Below are 17078 nucleotides of genomic sequence, written 5' to 3'. Positions count from 1 at the left end.
AACAAAAGTTGCTCACGCACGAAGTACTGCCAAGAAAATGATTCGTCCGTTTTTTTTTCGGAAAAATTAGACATGTCGCAATCGTATCACTAGAACAACGCACAACAGTCAATTCTAAGCGATACACAACCATTTGTTTGCTAGTTGTCTTCAAGAAATCAAGAAAACCAATCCTCAAAGATGGATCACATTTCACCATGACTATGTGGGCTCTAACACATCGCCTCTCAAACAAATGCATTTTTGAGCACTCAAAACATCGATTTGATGGGTCATCCACCGTATAGTCCTGACTTGGAACCGAATGACTTCTTTTTATTTCCGTACGTAAGAAATAAATGAGAGGTCCAAGTTTTTCGACACCTTAAGAACCGGTTGATAAGTTCAGAATAAATGGAAAATATAAATCAGAGTGGCAGAGCTTCTTTGACAATTTGTTCAACGTGTATAGATCTTAATAGGGAATATTTTGAAAAAAAAAATGAAGCGATTTTCCATGATTAATATTTTTTTTTTTGATCCCTAATCCCGAAATATAAAAGGCAGCCTTCGTATAACGTAGAGTACCTTAATACCAAATCAGTGCACAGAAAAAAACATTATCCAATTAATTTAATTGAAATGGCTTCAATCACGAATATTATAGTACCAATCATTGAATTAGTTAGGAATAAAAATATACTCGATTAAAAAAAATCAATTTCTTGGGCACTTTAGTTGATTATTCCAATTAAGTTTCAAATTTGAAACTCAGTTATTTATTTAATTGATGCAATTTATTTAGATGAAATACGTGTTTGTAATTTTATAAGAACTCATTTAGCAGGTTCTTATAAATTTCTTCTTGAATCTGTCGAGATATGTAATAAAGTTTTGTTAATATATTAATTTAATTTTTTTTTTTAATTTTTAAAATTTTACAATTTTGGGATTATTTGTTTGGCTTGAGGTCATGGACTAATGAAAAATGCTAGTGTTGATGTTTTTTTTTTAATTTTCTAAAATAAACTTTATTTTCTTTCCTAGTGGTTTCACTGCAAAGGCGCTTTTTTAAGATTTTTGCAAAACCTCTTTCAACGACAGAAACATTATTCAGCTTTTGAAAATAACCTGTAACCGTAAAGGTCTATTGTGGTATGTTAACGTTTCTGAAATTTTATTTTAATGAAATCTTCTAAAAGCAAGGCAACTTCAACATTTTTGCGTTGTTGAAATAGCACAGACTTAGACTGTTTATTAAAACAAACCCTTTTTACACTTTATTTTGACGTTCGCTGTATATAGGATTCTATTACTCATTGCTACTGGTTAACATTGATGTTACAAATCCATTCTAAATTTATTTTAGGTTACTAGTTTTTCTTTGTTTTATTTATTTATTTTTTTTTTAGTTTTTGTTTTTCTTGTTATTCTTTACTTAAATTGTATAAATCATATAAATTCGCAATGTGCTTTTGTGTTATGATTTGTTTGTAATCATTTTTTATTATTACTTGATGTGTGCTTTTTGTTTTTTTTTTTTTTTGCTTTGCCTTTCTTGGTGTTCTGGTTTAAGTAGGTCTCCATGAATTGAGGTTTCAGCTTCGTTTATTTCAATTAATAATAGCTAAGATTTTTCACTGGATTATTTGTTGTTTAATGTTTGGGTTGATGGAACGTCTGGGTCTAGTTACGCACGTTTAATGTGGTAAACAATAGCAAACCATAAGTATATACAGTAGATTGCGGATATAAGAAAGTTAGAAAAAACAGAACTTTTTTCTTATAACCAATTATTGTTTACAAGAAAAAATGTTTTTCTAAGCATTCATATGGATATATGAAACTCTTTCTTATTGAAATATATTTTAAAAAATCGTGGACAGTCTTCGCCATCTTTGGAGCGTTTACACCGAGCTAAGTCCATTATTTCGTTTCTCTTACTTGGCCGTTGCATAAACAGACTGAGATAGATGATTCATTTTCCTCCAGGAAAAAATTTGTGTCTGTTCCACAAATTAATTTTGTAACATTTCGTTTTGGATTTTTTTCTTTAAAGTGTAGGTTTCGACCAAACATTAATTTTCCGGTATTGGCTTTTGTGTTGTTCGTAAAGAGCACAGCTGTTTTGGTTCACAGCGATTTTGGTCACAATTTCTCGTGCAAACATTAACTATTGAATTTTTAATTTAATAAATGGTCTGGTGCATCATAAATGTTATAATTTTGTGTAAAATTGGAAAACTGTAAAAAGGAAAACGAAAGAGAACGAAAGCGTGACCTTATTTTCTTGGTTTATTCTTAATCTTCGAACTGCCAAACATAGTTTGACATGGACGAACCATCTATATAAGTATATGGTATAAAGGGCATTGCATTCGCACCGTTAGATTTCTCATGTTGAAAATTTCGTGCATATCTTCCAAACCTTCTGTTGGCGGTGAATGGATATTTCTCGTTTATCCTTTGTGGTAGCATATTTCAGAGAACAATATTGTTACATGCCGCTTAATTTTATGACATTTCGTTTTGATTTTTTCTTTAAAAGGTCAGTTCCCAACCAAACATTAATTTTCCGGTTTTTGCTTTTGTCTTGTTCGTAAAGAGCACAGCTGCTCAAAATTAAATTTCGCAGGTTTTGATCACAATTTTTGTGCAACATTAGCTTTTGAGTTTTTAATTTATTTATAAATCGTCTGGTGCAGCATAAATGTTATAATTTTGTGCAAAATAAGATAAGGAAAGCGTGATCTTATTTTCTTCGTTTATTCTTAATTTTCGAAACTGCCAAACATAGTTTGACATGGAAGAACCATCGATATAAGTATATGGTCTTTGGGGCATTGCATTTGGGCTGTCAGGTTTCTCTTGTTAAAAAATTTCGTGCATATCTTCTGCACCTTCAGTTGGCGGTGTATGGATATTTCTCGTTTATCCTTTGTGGTAGCATATTTAGGAGAACCATATTGTTATATGCCTCATGACGTTGGAGATGATATTGATAAGCTACCTAATCCGGAGTCTCTTAGTTGTGAGTTCATCCTTTTCTCCCGGCTAACGACCGACAGAACTGCACGTGCTATAACCACACCTCACCCAGACTGGAAGGAAGATGTAATCCTTCAATTTGCCCACCCAGCCATGCTCGTAATCGCACCCAAAAAATTAGACCCAAAACTTCTTACCCTCACTCAATAGGAATATAGTGGTGATGTTTCAGCCATCTGTCTACATTTCATCGTACACACTTTGACTTCACGAGAATCAAATCATTGACCGATATTGCCAGCTTTTTAAGAGTCTCGCTACGAACAGGTTTAAGAGAATGTTAAACACTGCAGTAACTTGATCTTTCGATGTTCTTTACATCAAGTGGTGAGGTTATGTTCGTATCGGACCCTCCTTGTAAAAACTTTCCATACCATTGAGTGCAGTATTATTCTATTTGTACCTTAATGGAACCTTATTCTTATAGCCGGGAATTCGCCAATAGACGAACATTTCTGAGAGTTTTACTGTCTATGGAATTTTCGTTCGCCTCGAGACGAACGAAATGTCAAAAATCACTCGTTAATACCTCGAAAACTAGAGTCTGTCTTATCGAAAATGTTTCGATGTTCGATAATGAATCGTAAAGGATGGCAAATTTAGAGGTCTTGTAGAAAATGTATCTAAAGTTATTTTTTTTTTTTTTGGGTTTCGTGGACAAGTTGTTAACCACCATTAACACAAATGTTCCTTACCGGGGGTTTTGAGTTGAACCCAGACTCTTATTCACACAAACACAACCATGATTTTTTAATTTTACTCATAGCAATCACCTGATTGAATTTCAACGTGAATCATGGCACCCGTGAATAAATATTTAAAATTTGTTTTTACATATTATTCTTTTGCATTTTGAAGGTTCATTTAGAAATGTGATCTCTCCTTTTTTCGATTGTCCTTGATGTGGTCTTGAGCTCAGCTAAGAGATCTCAAGATTTTATTTATGTATGATTACCAAATACTTTATCAATACGGGAATAGAATGAAGAGAGATTTAATTGAATGCTCTCTTTCAATTACAGTCATATGCAATGAGAGCATATGTATGCTTGTGTGTACATTAGGTGGGACTTCAGCATAAGAACACTGCACACCATAAATATTACAATGTTATTTACTTTGCTTACTCTCAGGTAGGATATACGTGAGTTTATAGGTAGAAAAACCCATAACCGAACTTTACGCACTCTCCACTAAAAATAAATTTCTTTTATTTGCTCTTCTTTTATCTTAGGGCCGTGGCAGCGGCAAATTTGCTGAACTTGTTGTTGTTTTTTCTTGGATTTGTTGTGTTATGCTTCTTATTATAGGTAGTTTTTGAATTTGATTGCTTTTGTTTTTAGAAACTGGTTTTAAGGTATTTTTGTGAGAGTATGAGTGAGTGTGATTGTTTGACTCTTGCTTAACTTGAGATGGGATTTTTGTTCAGCTGCTGTGCTGCTGCTGCTGTTTGGTGGCGGGTTACTCGTTGCTTTCGTGTGTTTAAGTCGAATTTAATATTGACTGGTCTAGTTCATGTATCAAACAAAGATCTTTGTCTAAAATCATGGGGATTGTCTTGTTGTATATTTGGGCGTATTTCTTGATTGACATCATTAGCAAGCATATTAATTCAATTTACATATTCAAAAAGTCACATTGGTTTTAATATTTTTTTAAAATAATTTTAATTTTCCTCTTTTGCTAATGGATTATCTTTTTCAATCAAGCATTTAGATTTACCAGATAATAATGTACAGAAGCTTTTGTTAAGTGGACTTGATTTGGAATTGTAGACACTTTATAAAAACTTGATTTTTTTTTGGTTAACCAGCCAAAAAGAAATTTAAATATTTTTCAAGTGGTGGTAATTTTAAGTATACCTGTTATGTGGGGGGTTTTAAAGGGCTCACCTTTTTCTTAATTTCACAAAGTTTTTATGCTTTTAATTAAACTTTTCTATCACGTTTTTTAAAACATTTTGTTTTCTCTCTCCGAAATACGTTTTTATGCACCGTTGCACATTTAAACGAACACCACAAAAACGACACGAAAATCAAACAAATAAAAATTGGCTGCTGTTGTCGCGGCGCATCTAACTACTGTTGCAAATGTCTGCTGTTGTGCTACTTGAAACTGCTGCTGGTGTTTTTTTTTTTTGTCGGTTGAAGGCAAATGCTGCTTGTTTTACTGGCTTCCCAAGAGGTAGTATTAGTAGTTCACGAGATGGTGGTTGATAGTCAGGCAAACGACGAAAACTAAAAACAACAATATGCACAAATTTTTGTTGTTGTTGTATATACCACCGAGTTTGCAAAAATGTACCCCTCTTACTTATTTTAAATCTTATCCATATATACACCCGAATTCATTTCAAATGCAGATGTGTTTTCAGTACATAGAACAGACAGTGGCGTTTATTTCGTTGCCACTACTCCTTCTTCTTCTTTTATTGCATATCTGAATATGGAAATGTGCAATTACAAACTCCAATGTTGGTTGTTACAGCTACAGCAGCAACAACAACGACAGAACAACGATGAACATAAATTTAACAAACACTCTGCATTAATGTAATGTAATTTTCCCCCTACCAATAGGTAGTAGCTATGTTTCACGTTTCGGATCGACGCTTAGGGCAATGTGTATCTAAGCGTGGTCTATTCCACGTACTACCGATCTTCTCGCCGTTTCAACTAAAACTGGCATAAACACATTTCTTTCAAACTCTAAACAAGTAATCGTCATTCGCTTAAATATCGAATGTAACTTCATTTCTCTTGTGTTCTCTTAAATTCATGTTCTCTTCCTCTCTTTAGAAATCACAGCTTATTATTTACTTCATACTAACATTTCTAACTGCAATCCATAGCTTGGGCACAAATACATCTCTCTATAGATTTGTGAGATGTTAAAAAAGGGTTGCCAACTATAGTAAATAAACAAATGTAAATAAATTAAATTTAGTTAAACAAGTACATTTTTTAAATTAAATTAATTTGAAATGATCAATAAAATTAAATTATTTTTTGTCACCCAAAAAAAAATCCAATCAAACACAGTAAACAAACCTTCTGATATCAATTGTATAAAAGAGAAGGTAACTCTACTCATCAAAAGAGAGTGTGTATACTCTCGAATATAAGAAAATTGCTATATCAATACTCTCGCTAACTTTTTATCTCTTTTTTACTTCATTGTATTTGTTTAACAATTGTTTATTTACCAAAGATAAATTTCATTTCAATTTCATATTTCCCAACAATGTGATCGTCTCTGCCAGAGTTGGTGAAGTTCATGATAAGAGGTTGTTGCAATAACAATGCCACAAAAGGGACGAATTGAGAGCGTGTAGAGTTGTATCAGTTATACGATCACTCTTTCATCGGCTGGAGTTTGTTGGCAAACCAATTTATTTAATAAATGATTAATACGGAACCTGTTGCTACCTGCTTCTCATTACTGGAAGACGATTTTTTGTCTTATTTGTTCACGATTCCTTTTTTTTTGGTTTTGTTTTAACGTGTTTGCATTCTTTATGTCGTTCTGGTTTCTTTGCTGATGTTGATTGTGCACTACGTTAGGTTTTCCAGTGAGATTGGTACACGATTTGGCCATATTTTAGATGGATAAGGGTAGTCCGATTAGTATACCTAGCCATCAAACAAGAACAAATATTTTTGAAAAGGGATGATTTATTATTCATCATAGCCTCCTTCTATGATAGGCTCGGTTTGATATAGCGGTAGCCCATTATTTCAGACTGCCTTAGACTATTCAGTCCATCGTAATATCACAAGTGGTGAACTTCTCTCTTATCTATGAGTGCCCCCCTATTTTATGTTTATCTCAATGACAAGGGACTTCCTTCTGACAACCAAGTACGTAAGGCGTTTCATTATACTGTAAAACCGTAAATAATTAATACATAGACGTGCTGTCCACGACAAGCAAAAATTAATTTTCTCACATTTCGCTTTGTGTAAAAAGTTAATTTCCTAAAAATTTAACTTCATCGTTTTCGAATGTGTTGCCAACTATATTTTATATAGTTGGCAACACACACTCAAATATAAGTAATGGCTATCGTAAACCGAAAAAAAGCATGCCCTGTTCCAAAGATTTTGTCTTTACTTTAACAACGTTGGTATTGATTCCGAGCCAAAGAAGCGGAAAATACAAGTAAGGAAACTTTTAAGACACAATTCTCTTTTAAATTTGGGTTTTGTGTACTTGCTTCTAGGAATCAAATTTTAATTTTCCCTTTTTTCAGGTTTTTTTTCTTCATATGCTATCAAAGTCTTTTAAAAACGAGTTAAAGACAACTTTATTTTCCAAATTCAGACACGACTTCCAGTACAAATTATGCTATGTTTCAAGTAAAAACGTCTTTAAAATAATGTGTTGAAACACATGTCCTATTTTTGAACGATTTTTTGCTTTGTAGTCAAGATGCAAAAAGACAACAAATTTAAAGACAATTTCATTAATTTTAAAGATTTTTTTTCTGAATTATTGAAGTCAAGTTGACTTTTCCCCAAAAAATGTTTCTTTCATATTATGCTACCCATTTTTAAGCCAAATCACTTAATTATAAGGACAATACGACTTCGTTGACAAGTTTATCGACTTTTGGACAAGGATAATACTTTTTAAAGGGTGATTCTTTTGAGGTTAGGATTTTCATGCATTAGTATTTGACAGATCACGTGGGATTTCAGACATGGTGTCAAAGAGAAAGATGCTCAGTATGCTTTGACATTTCATCATGAATAGACTTACGATCTGCCACAACGTCGAATTTTCAGTGAATGGGCCCTAGAAAAGTTGGCAGAAAATCCGCTTTTTTATCGACAAATTTTGTTCAGCGATGAGGCTCATTTCTGGTTGAATGGCTACGTAAATAAGCAAAATTGCCGCATTTGGAGTGAAGAGCAACCAGAAGCCGTTCAAGAACTGCCCATGCATCCCGAAAAATGCACTGTTTGGTGTGGTTTGTACGCTGGTGGAATCATTGGACCGTATTTTTTCAAAGATGCTGTTGGACGCAACGTTACGGTGAATGGCGATCGCTATCGTTCGATGCTAACAAACTTTTTGTTGCCAAAAATGGAAGAACTGAACTTGGTTGACATGTGGTTTCAACAAGATGGCGCTACATGCCACACAGCTCGCGATTCTATGGCCATTTTGAGGGAAAACTTCGGAGAACAATTCATCTCAAGAAATGGACCGGTAAGTTGGCCACCAAGATCATGCCATTTGACGCCTTTAGACTATTTTTTGTGGGGCTACGTCAAGTCTAAAGTCTACAGAAATAAGCCAGCAACTATTCCAGCTTTGGAAGACAACATTTCCGAAGAAATTCGGGCTATTCCGGCCGAAATGCTCGAAAAAGTTGCCCAAAATTGGACTTTCCGAATGGACCACCTAAGACGCAGCCGCGGTCAACATTTAAATGAAATTATCTTCAAAAAGTAAATGTCATGGACCAATCTAACGTTTCAAATAAAGAACCGATGAGATTTTGCAAATTTTATGCGTTTAAAAAAAAAAAAAGTTATCAAGCTCTTAACAAATCACCCTTTATTAGAGAAATGTGTCTTCTATGCTAAGCAAAATTTGCATTTGTGTTTTAAACATGAAATCTTTGGCCTCACGTTAGGTTATGTGGCAGCCCGATGTATCAGGCTCACTTAGACTATTCAGTCCTTTGTGATACCACAGTGGTGAACTTCTCTCACGTTCATTTAATATTTTTTTCAGTGTATGAATTATTATTATTATTCAATTCATTCAGCTTGAAATCGGTGCAATTATTCGGAATTCACTTTGTGAACCCTAACCTACACAGAAAAAATTTCACCCAAATTATTCCAATTAAAATTTTAATTGGATTTAAAAACATATTCAATTAAACATTGAATTGTTTCAACAAAATTTTTAATTGAAATAAATATCAATCACAGAAATTTATTTATTGATACTATCATTTCTGTGATTGAAGACATATCAATTAAATTCGTGTTTAAAGACAAAAAAGATTTTATTCTGTGTACCCGGCTGAAAAAATCGAAAGTTGTTATCCTGGAGGAAACTCACACATATAGAGAAACTCACGCATGATAGAGAGAGAGGCGTTGGAGTATGAGTGAGGCCTTTTATATTTGCCGTTCATTATTTTTTTTTATGGGTGTAAAAATTCACAAACGCAGAAAAAATATCGAAACATGGGGGAATATTTTTTCAATTAAAATTTTAATTGAATTTGGAAAAATGTTGAATTTAAAACTAATTGATTTACAAAAATTAATTACAACAATATCTTGTATCAATTAAATTTTTAATTGGATAAATTAATTTCTTAATTGCTGATTCATATTAGTAATTCGTGATTGAAGCGCAATATTAATTAACAATTAATTGAATCAATTAAGTTCGTATTTGAAACTAAAAATATTTTATTCCGTGAATTTGTTGCCGTGACTGAAGCGCAATATCAATTAAAAATTAATTGGATCAATTAAGTTCGTGTTTAAAACTAAAAATATTCTATTCTGTGAATTTTCTTGCCGTGGGTTTCCTGGCTGTCGATTTTATTATTTTCTTGTCATGAGTTCAATCCCTTTAGAAGTTCCTGCCTTTTGCATCCAGACTACACTGGAAGTTCATACAATGACTAAAGATTGTCAATCCAATGAAATGGATATATCTTTTAAAGAAATTCCCTTTTGGAAAACTAACATCCCAACAGACATTATTGGTTATGAATTAAAATGGTCATAAGGCATATGATAGGTAAATGTACAAAAGGAGTTACAATCACGGCTGAAGTACATCCGCTAGTCTCTTCAGCTTACTCACTTGCCAACATTCCCAACCCACACACGCTCTCCATTCGCTTATTCGTGGCAATGAATGATGATGGTAAGGTTTTGGTTTTAGTTTTTTTCTTTTTTGTCTGCCATTTAGTTTTATTTGTTCTGTGTGTGCTGACTGACTGCTGCTTGGACAAACAAAAGATTAGTTTCTTTTGAGGATAGAATGAAAAAAAAATAACAGACATCTTCAAAGAATTTCTTAAAAAATTAATCGATATCTTTCTTTCACCATTCAAAGCAAAGCAACCAGCAATCTCATGCAGACTTCGAAATCTGTTTTGAATTCTATGCGACAAATCTCAAGCGTGTATGTCGTCTTTGTCGTCGTCGTACTGTGGCTAAGTAGGAAGAGATGCTTTGCTTTGAAAAGGGCTATGGGGTCTATGTGACATGGTGGTATTGTGAGAACATAAGGTTTTTTGTTGTTGTTGTTGGTGTTGTGAACTTAAAATTTATGGCTTTATAAAAAACCTGCTTGGCTTTTCATTTTTCAAGATTGGACAAAACCAAGACCGAGAGACACACGCACATACATTCTCAAGAATACCAAAAAGAATGGATGAAATGAATACATGCATGTGGTATCCATCCCACTACTACCGGCCAACCGACCGAACAGCCATTTATCCATTTCTCCCCAAAAAAACCTTCTGTATCATGGTGAACGGAGCAACAAGTCTGCTCTTTTCCCCCAGCATCAATGGCGACAATGTCTATTGTAACGACAAGATACTGACAGACCCACTGACGGTCAGACGTCCGTCCGTACAGATAGACAGATAGACCGTTCGTTGGAGCAGTTTGATTAACCAACAAACCATTGCTTTGGGCCGGTTTGTCACACTGACACTTAGCTGTTTGGTCACATTGGCGGTTTCGTTTTCTTTCTGCTTTTACTTCCCCCAGCCACTTCTTTATTTCCCCCCCCCACTTGGCCGATATTAATAGTTAGCTAGGCATGATGATGTTAGACTGGAAACTTGGTCTAAAGGTGTGGTACGATTTGGAGAGCATTATTGGCGGGGTCTGTTATCTCGCATAATCTCACATATTTTCCCCTCTTCTGTTTTCTTGTATTGTTGTTGTTGTTGCGTTTGTCTTACTTTGGCCCTGACACAGACAGAGAGAGAGAGGGATCCAAGACCAGACGGATCTTTTTTTTATTGAAAATCTATATTGAAATGGTATAGATGCAATTGCCATTGTCATATTATCTTACCAATTTTCCTCGGCACCTATGTGTAACACGAGATCGTAGATGGTGGCTAGATGAAACGAGACAATCATCGCTTGGAGAAAATTTCTCTGCAAAAAATAGGTAAGTAGTTAAGGTGAAAAAGGTTTAGCTAAAGGAGTTTTGTCATTACTCATTGCATTACCCTCAGATTGGGTGTAATGACTTAACATCAACGAGGGGTTTCATTATCTTAAACTGATGGGGGAAGTTGCCTTATAGACAAGTGCTATATGATTCCTTGTAATAACAAATATGGCCTAGAAACTGAGTCCATATATTACAACAAGAGTCAAGTATTATAAACCAAACATGTGGCAGTTTGCAAGTTTTTGTCATCGGATCGTGGTAGATAACACTCAGATAGCAGTAGCGGAAGGCATCAGTCTTTTTTGATGACGAGTCAGTAACGTAACCCGAAAATGTGCCCAAAAATGTTCAACACTCATTTGTGATACCCCAGTAGTGGACTTTTCTTCTGTGATACCCCAGTAGTGGACTTTTCTTCTGTATGGCTCAATGATATGGGACCTCCTTTTTATAGCCGTATTCGAACGATGTTCCACATTGCAGTGAAACCACATAGAGAAGCTTCGAAACACTCAGAAATGTCACCAGCATTACTGAGAGAGGATAATGATTCGTTGTAACAACCATGCTGATCATAAAGTCCAGGTATTAGCACTGAGTCCTTTCGTAGAGATCTCCCGGATCAGGAGCAGTAGAGGATGGCACAGGACATCAGTTGTTGTTATTGTAACAGTCCTTTGTGATTTCATCCATTTTGTTTTACGCTTTTGTACATCAGCGTATATCCAGATCAAGGAAGTCGGCGAAAAGGAAGAGATTTGTCCAGAGTGATATGGCGTTGAGTCGCATAAATTTAGCTGTGCAAGCGAAAAGGTGACGAGTGTCATGAGGCCCTTGGTTACAGATGAGGCTGCATTTGCCTGATCTTAGTTGGCCAAAACTACCCTAGTCTGTCGCGGGTTGACTCTATTCTCCGGTACTATGACCAGTCGTCATAGTACCGGTATTCTCATGGATCCTGTTCAGTCCTGCCTAGTATGCTGGCTTATCTAGAGGCTCTATTTGGTAATGCAGGATCTCGCGCATTCCTGGGTTGTGGTTGCCTAACAACAAGATGGTGGATATTGCTTTGACAACATGTAATTGTGTCTACGCAAAGGGATGATCTTGGTCTCCACATAAAGGAAATGTTCTTTTGAGACATCCTGTCGTAGTTCTAAGGGTAGCGTTCTGACAGATCTGTATGTTATTCCACTGCGTGTCGCTTGTTTGTGGTGTCCACACTGGCACTGTATGCAGTAAACAAGGTTTCTTTGTCCGCACCCCAAGTGGCATGGACAGACGATTTGAAAAGACTGTCAAATGTGACGCCGAAAATGTTGGTGTAATTTATAGTCGGAATTATTTCGCCATCGATTCTGGCATTCAACTGCCATCCCTTCAAGTTTCAACTATACTGCCCGTGTTGTGAAGTGTGATTGAGGATTAGGTTGAGTTAGGTATAGTGGCAACCCGATATTACAGGCTCACTTAGACTATTCAGTCCATTGGTGAACTTCTCTCTTATCACTGAGTGTTGCCCGATTCTATGTTAAGCTCAACGACAAGGACCTCCTTTTTATAGCCGAGTCCGAACGGCGTTTGGAACCACTTAGAGAAGCTTTGAAACCCTCAGAAATGTCACCAGGTGGGATAATCCACCGCTGAAAAACTTTTTGGTGTTTGGTCGAAACTGGGGTCGAACCATGCCCGCCTTGTGTCTGCAAGGCGGGCATGCTAACCATTGCACCATGGTGGCTGAGGATTTGATGGCGGATATCCTCAAAGTATATAAATCAGAAGACATTTTAACTGCTTCAGAGAGTTAGAATTCCATCTTTTTGGTGAGTGTTATATGATTCGTTGTAAAAACCATGCTGATAATAGAATCAGAATCATAGCCCGAAATTGAGGTTATAACACCTGAAGTTCGTAAGCTCTTGTCCTTTGTTAGAGATCTCCTGGATCGGGGAAGCGGATATCACAGGACTTCAATAATTTCTGGTGACGTAAACTGAAAACGTGCCCGAAAATGATCAATCGCTTATTTTCTTTACTTAGCCGGATTAATTGAATGACCCCTACCCCTAACTATTAACCGACCTTCCGATTGCATCATCCCAGAAATCCATATTTATATAAATCAAAAGGCGATTCCAATTGCTTCAGAGAGTTAGAAATCAAAGTTTTAGTCAACTTTCGTCGTCTCATGTAGCTTAGAGGAACTTCTGAAGTAGGCACTCGTTTTATACTAATTGGTTCACGGGATTCCAGGAATGTTGTACTAACTATGCTGTGGCGGAACAGAGCATTGTAACTTAGGCTACAGTATTGTTAGGTTAGGCTACTTGGTACCGTATCACAATGGCCTGAATAGTTCAGGTTCAGACTATTCAGTCCATTGTGACACCTCACACATTTGCGAAAGTACCCTACGGGAAATGGATTAACCACAGGACCAGTACAGGACTTGTCGCTGGTGTGTAAGGACCCAGTCCCATTTCTGGTCAAAACGTATAGAAGGGACCGGTTACTTTAAAATGGGTTTGTCATTGAGGAGTAAATTTACACTTTAGGACACGTATTCCAAAGGACACGTCCTGGGACAATTTATGCATGAACCAGTCTCCGGAAAACTCTTAGGAATCTGTTTAATTTTGGGCATCCGAATAACACCAGAAATGAAAAAAAAATTGTTTATAGCAACATTCCAAGGTTAAGGTGGTGGAATCTCTTTATACACTGAAAAACTATTTACGTGGTATTAAATAGTACGCAACTTAAATTTTAGGATGTGCAATTTATATAATATTAAGGACAAAATTCTTTAAAATAATGGCATTTTAATTAAAGGAAATTTATACAAAATTTTTTTATTAAATTTACGACACAAATTTTGTATATTTGCGTCCCTCCGTTAAAGTCCAATGTCTTTGAACTAAGGCTTATTTTCCTTAAATTAAATTAAATGTTTACATACCTTCTTCATTTTGCTTGCTCTAGAGGGGCTATAATACGTCCTTTATCTTAAGAATCAATTCCAGAAATATGTACGTCGAATAGCATCTCCAACGTCTCCTTCCCGTTCACATACCTTCGAAATGTTGCTTGCTCTAGAGTGGCAAAAATGCGTCTACAGAACCTGATTATTGCACTCCCAATCAGGTCCTGTATTCCTTTACCTTGAGTATCAAGGTATTGCCAGTACACCTAGACCTCGCTTTGCGTCGCAGATACGTTCCAAAAAACCACGACGCAAACTGAAACGACGCAAAGTGAATTATGAGTTTCTATGGCAAACTATGCAAAGATTGGAGATAGATAATAACGCAACTTTGAAAATCTAACGACGCAAAGTGAAAACTAGTCCAATTCAACAGCGACGCAACTTCGAAACAACGCAAAAGTAAAACGACGCAAACCGAGGTCCAGGTGTATATGATTAAGCCGTCTTATTTTCAGGAATATGTACGGTCAATCTCCAATGACTCCTCACTAGACATTGATCCCATATTTTAAGGTGACCCGTAGCAGATACATACACCCATAGAAAAGTCATGAACGGCGTGCATGTTTCAAAACGATGCGTTCATGAAAGTGAATCAACACACATGTGGTGTCAAACGAAGAACAGACGGTGTCAATCGGAAAATGATAAAATGACACCATGCGTTGTCAACACAACAACCAGCGTTCATGATCTGAAAACGTAATGGCTACGAATTTAAAAAAAAAATCCGCTACTGTGACTCGAACCTGGATTGTTTGCTCCATTCGCCTTAGCACTTTGCCCCACCGACGGAGTTGCCATAAGAACGTGTAACAAATATTTTAAGAATTTTCATGGCCATGAAATTGTGATCACCCGTGGACGAAACCGTGAACATTCCGTTTTGATTTTTCGTGAACGTTTTCGTTTCATTTTATTACCGTCCGTTCACGATTTTGGAACGTAATTGTTTTATTAGTGTACCATACGTTATACAATACGAGTATATTGTCCGTGTCTCGAAGGGTGGGAGTATCTCCCATATTGGCTACCCAAGTCACTTATAATGACATTTCTCGGAGTGCATCCCAATGTGAAAAGTAGACATTCAAACTATTTTAATTATTGTGCATTCTTAAACTCTTATGAGTGCAACAGGATAAAAATTTCTAAACGAATACCATCCTATAGTTCGTTTATAAATTAAATTTCATTAAAACCATGATGATACCCCCTGAGACATCCTTTCAAATTGGCAAAAAAATAATGCACTCATTGCCTACTGCCGCCGAATAGGTTGGCAATGTGTGGCAAATGATATCCTTTATTGCCATCAACATTTCCATTGCCACCATTATTATGATTGTCGCCACAACGGCGGTTTTCGTATTCGTGAAGTAGCTTGTTACCATGGCCTTTTTTCCACATTCGACTCCGGTTTGCTGTTCTTGAAGTTGTGCATCCGTGACCCTTTATAATAGGAGCTATGGAGCACTAGAAGAAAGAGCATAACAGACAACAGGCTTTGTTGGCCACGAATATAGGGACACAAATATGAGGTAGTGGAAAAGTGGCAACAAGAAAAGAAACGGGTGCAGCTCTCCAAGTATGATATAGCATTATTTCAAATAAGAAAACGATATGACAAATATTCATTTACTCTGGTCGCACTTACATACATATGAGTGAAGCTCCATATTTGGATGTAGGATGGCATCGATGGTGAGGGAATATACCCGTTTTGTTGTCTTTTGCTCCTAAGGGACACGCTTTGTATGCGAATGTGAGTGCCAGTATAAGTTATCTATTCAATCCTTCTTTCGTAAAAAAAAAAACGAAGTTTCCAGCCTGCCTGTGTCTCTCTGTCTGTCTGTCTGCTTCACTGCCCATGTGTATGCCTTGTCCGTCCATCTGGTAATGTGTTCCTTTGAAAAGTGCATAAATGCAGTCCGCGTAACTGCTGCTCTTCTTTTGGTTATTCTTGCATTGGCACAGCACTCTATTCTCTGATGTCTTTTCTTCTTAGCATAATGAAATGTTTATTTAGTTTTATCACTTTTTAGAAAATTTCATTAAAAAAAGTTACATATTTCACGCACACAAACACACATATTGTCATAAAGAGACATCACCATTCATTATACCCTACCGCATTGGTGAATTACAGTTAAGAAAATTAATTTAAGTTCATCTTTTGAAGTAATAGACGGTTCAAATTACAAGACTACATGCGAAAACAAAAATAATTCTTTGCTTCCAAAGAAGGAATATGATTACCCCAAACCTGTTTCAAGAGCAAAATGTTATTTTTGGACAGTTGTTGTAACAGATTTTAATGTAGTCTCATTCATTTTGTTCTATGCTTATGTAGTTCAATTAGTAGCCAGATTAAGGAACTGTGCGACAAGGATGGGGTGTGTCCAGAGTGATCTGGTCGTGAGACGGGTAGGCGGATGGGTTGTGTCCAGAGTGATCTGGTGGTGAGACGGGTAGGCTTAGCTGGGCAAGCGAAAAGGTGACGAGTGTCATGTGGCCCATGATTACAGATGGGACAGACGTCAGCTACGCTGCTATCAATCACTGATAAGTAGGAATTGGGGCGGCTGCATTTGCCTGATCTTAATTGGGCCAAAACTACCATGGTCTGCCGTGGGAGGTCTCTCTCCTCCGGTGCTATGGGCGGTAGTCGGACTGCGAGAACAGGATTCAGCTACAGTATCCTCATGAATCCTGTTCAGACCTGTCTGGTATGCTGCCTGATCTAGATGCTCTCTTTTATAACGCTCTCGTGCTCTAGAAGGTGAAGATCATCCCTTACATTCCTGGGTGGAGGTTGTCAATCCACAAGATGGTGATTTGGAAGACAGCTCCGATAGCAACTCAAGTGGTACTGCTTTGA

At 36.3% G+C, this 17078-nt stretch overlaps 2 protein-coding genes across 6 annotated transcripts in view; one reads left to right on the top strand and one right to left on the bottom strand.

The window, feature by feature from the left end:
* The window catches only part of Inx3 (innexin 3), a 34283-nt gene extending 28570 nt beyond the window's left edge, over positions 1–5713 (bottom strand). The window contains exons 1-2 of one of the 3 annotated variants that reach the window (XM_075294846.1): positions 5341–5713; positions 4920–5264 (exon numbers count right to left, since the gene is read on the bottom strand). The gene's annotated coding sequence lies outside the window, so the exon portion shown is untranslated. Of the gene's footprint in view, positions 1–4919 lie in introns of all 3 variants that reach the window. The other 2 variants (XM_075294806.1, XM_075294879.1) reach the window with 2 other exon arrangements.
* The window catches only part of spg (dedicator of cytokinesis spg), a 228643-nt gene that overhangs the window by 160180 nt on the left and 51385 nt on the right, over positions 1–17078 (top strand). The window lies entirely within an intron of this gene.

The sequence above is a fragment of the Haematobia irritans genome, chromosome 1 (assembly GCF_050003625.1).
Source record: "Haematobia irritans isolate KBUSLIRL chromosome 1, ASM5000362v1, whole genome shotgun sequence".
Taxonomy (NCBI): Eukaryota; Metazoa; Arthropoda; class Insecta; order Diptera; family Muscidae; genus Haematobia; species Haematobia irritans.
The sequence above is the reverse complement of the archived record's forward strand: the minus strand, read 5'-3'. Positions and strand labels throughout refer to the sequence as shown.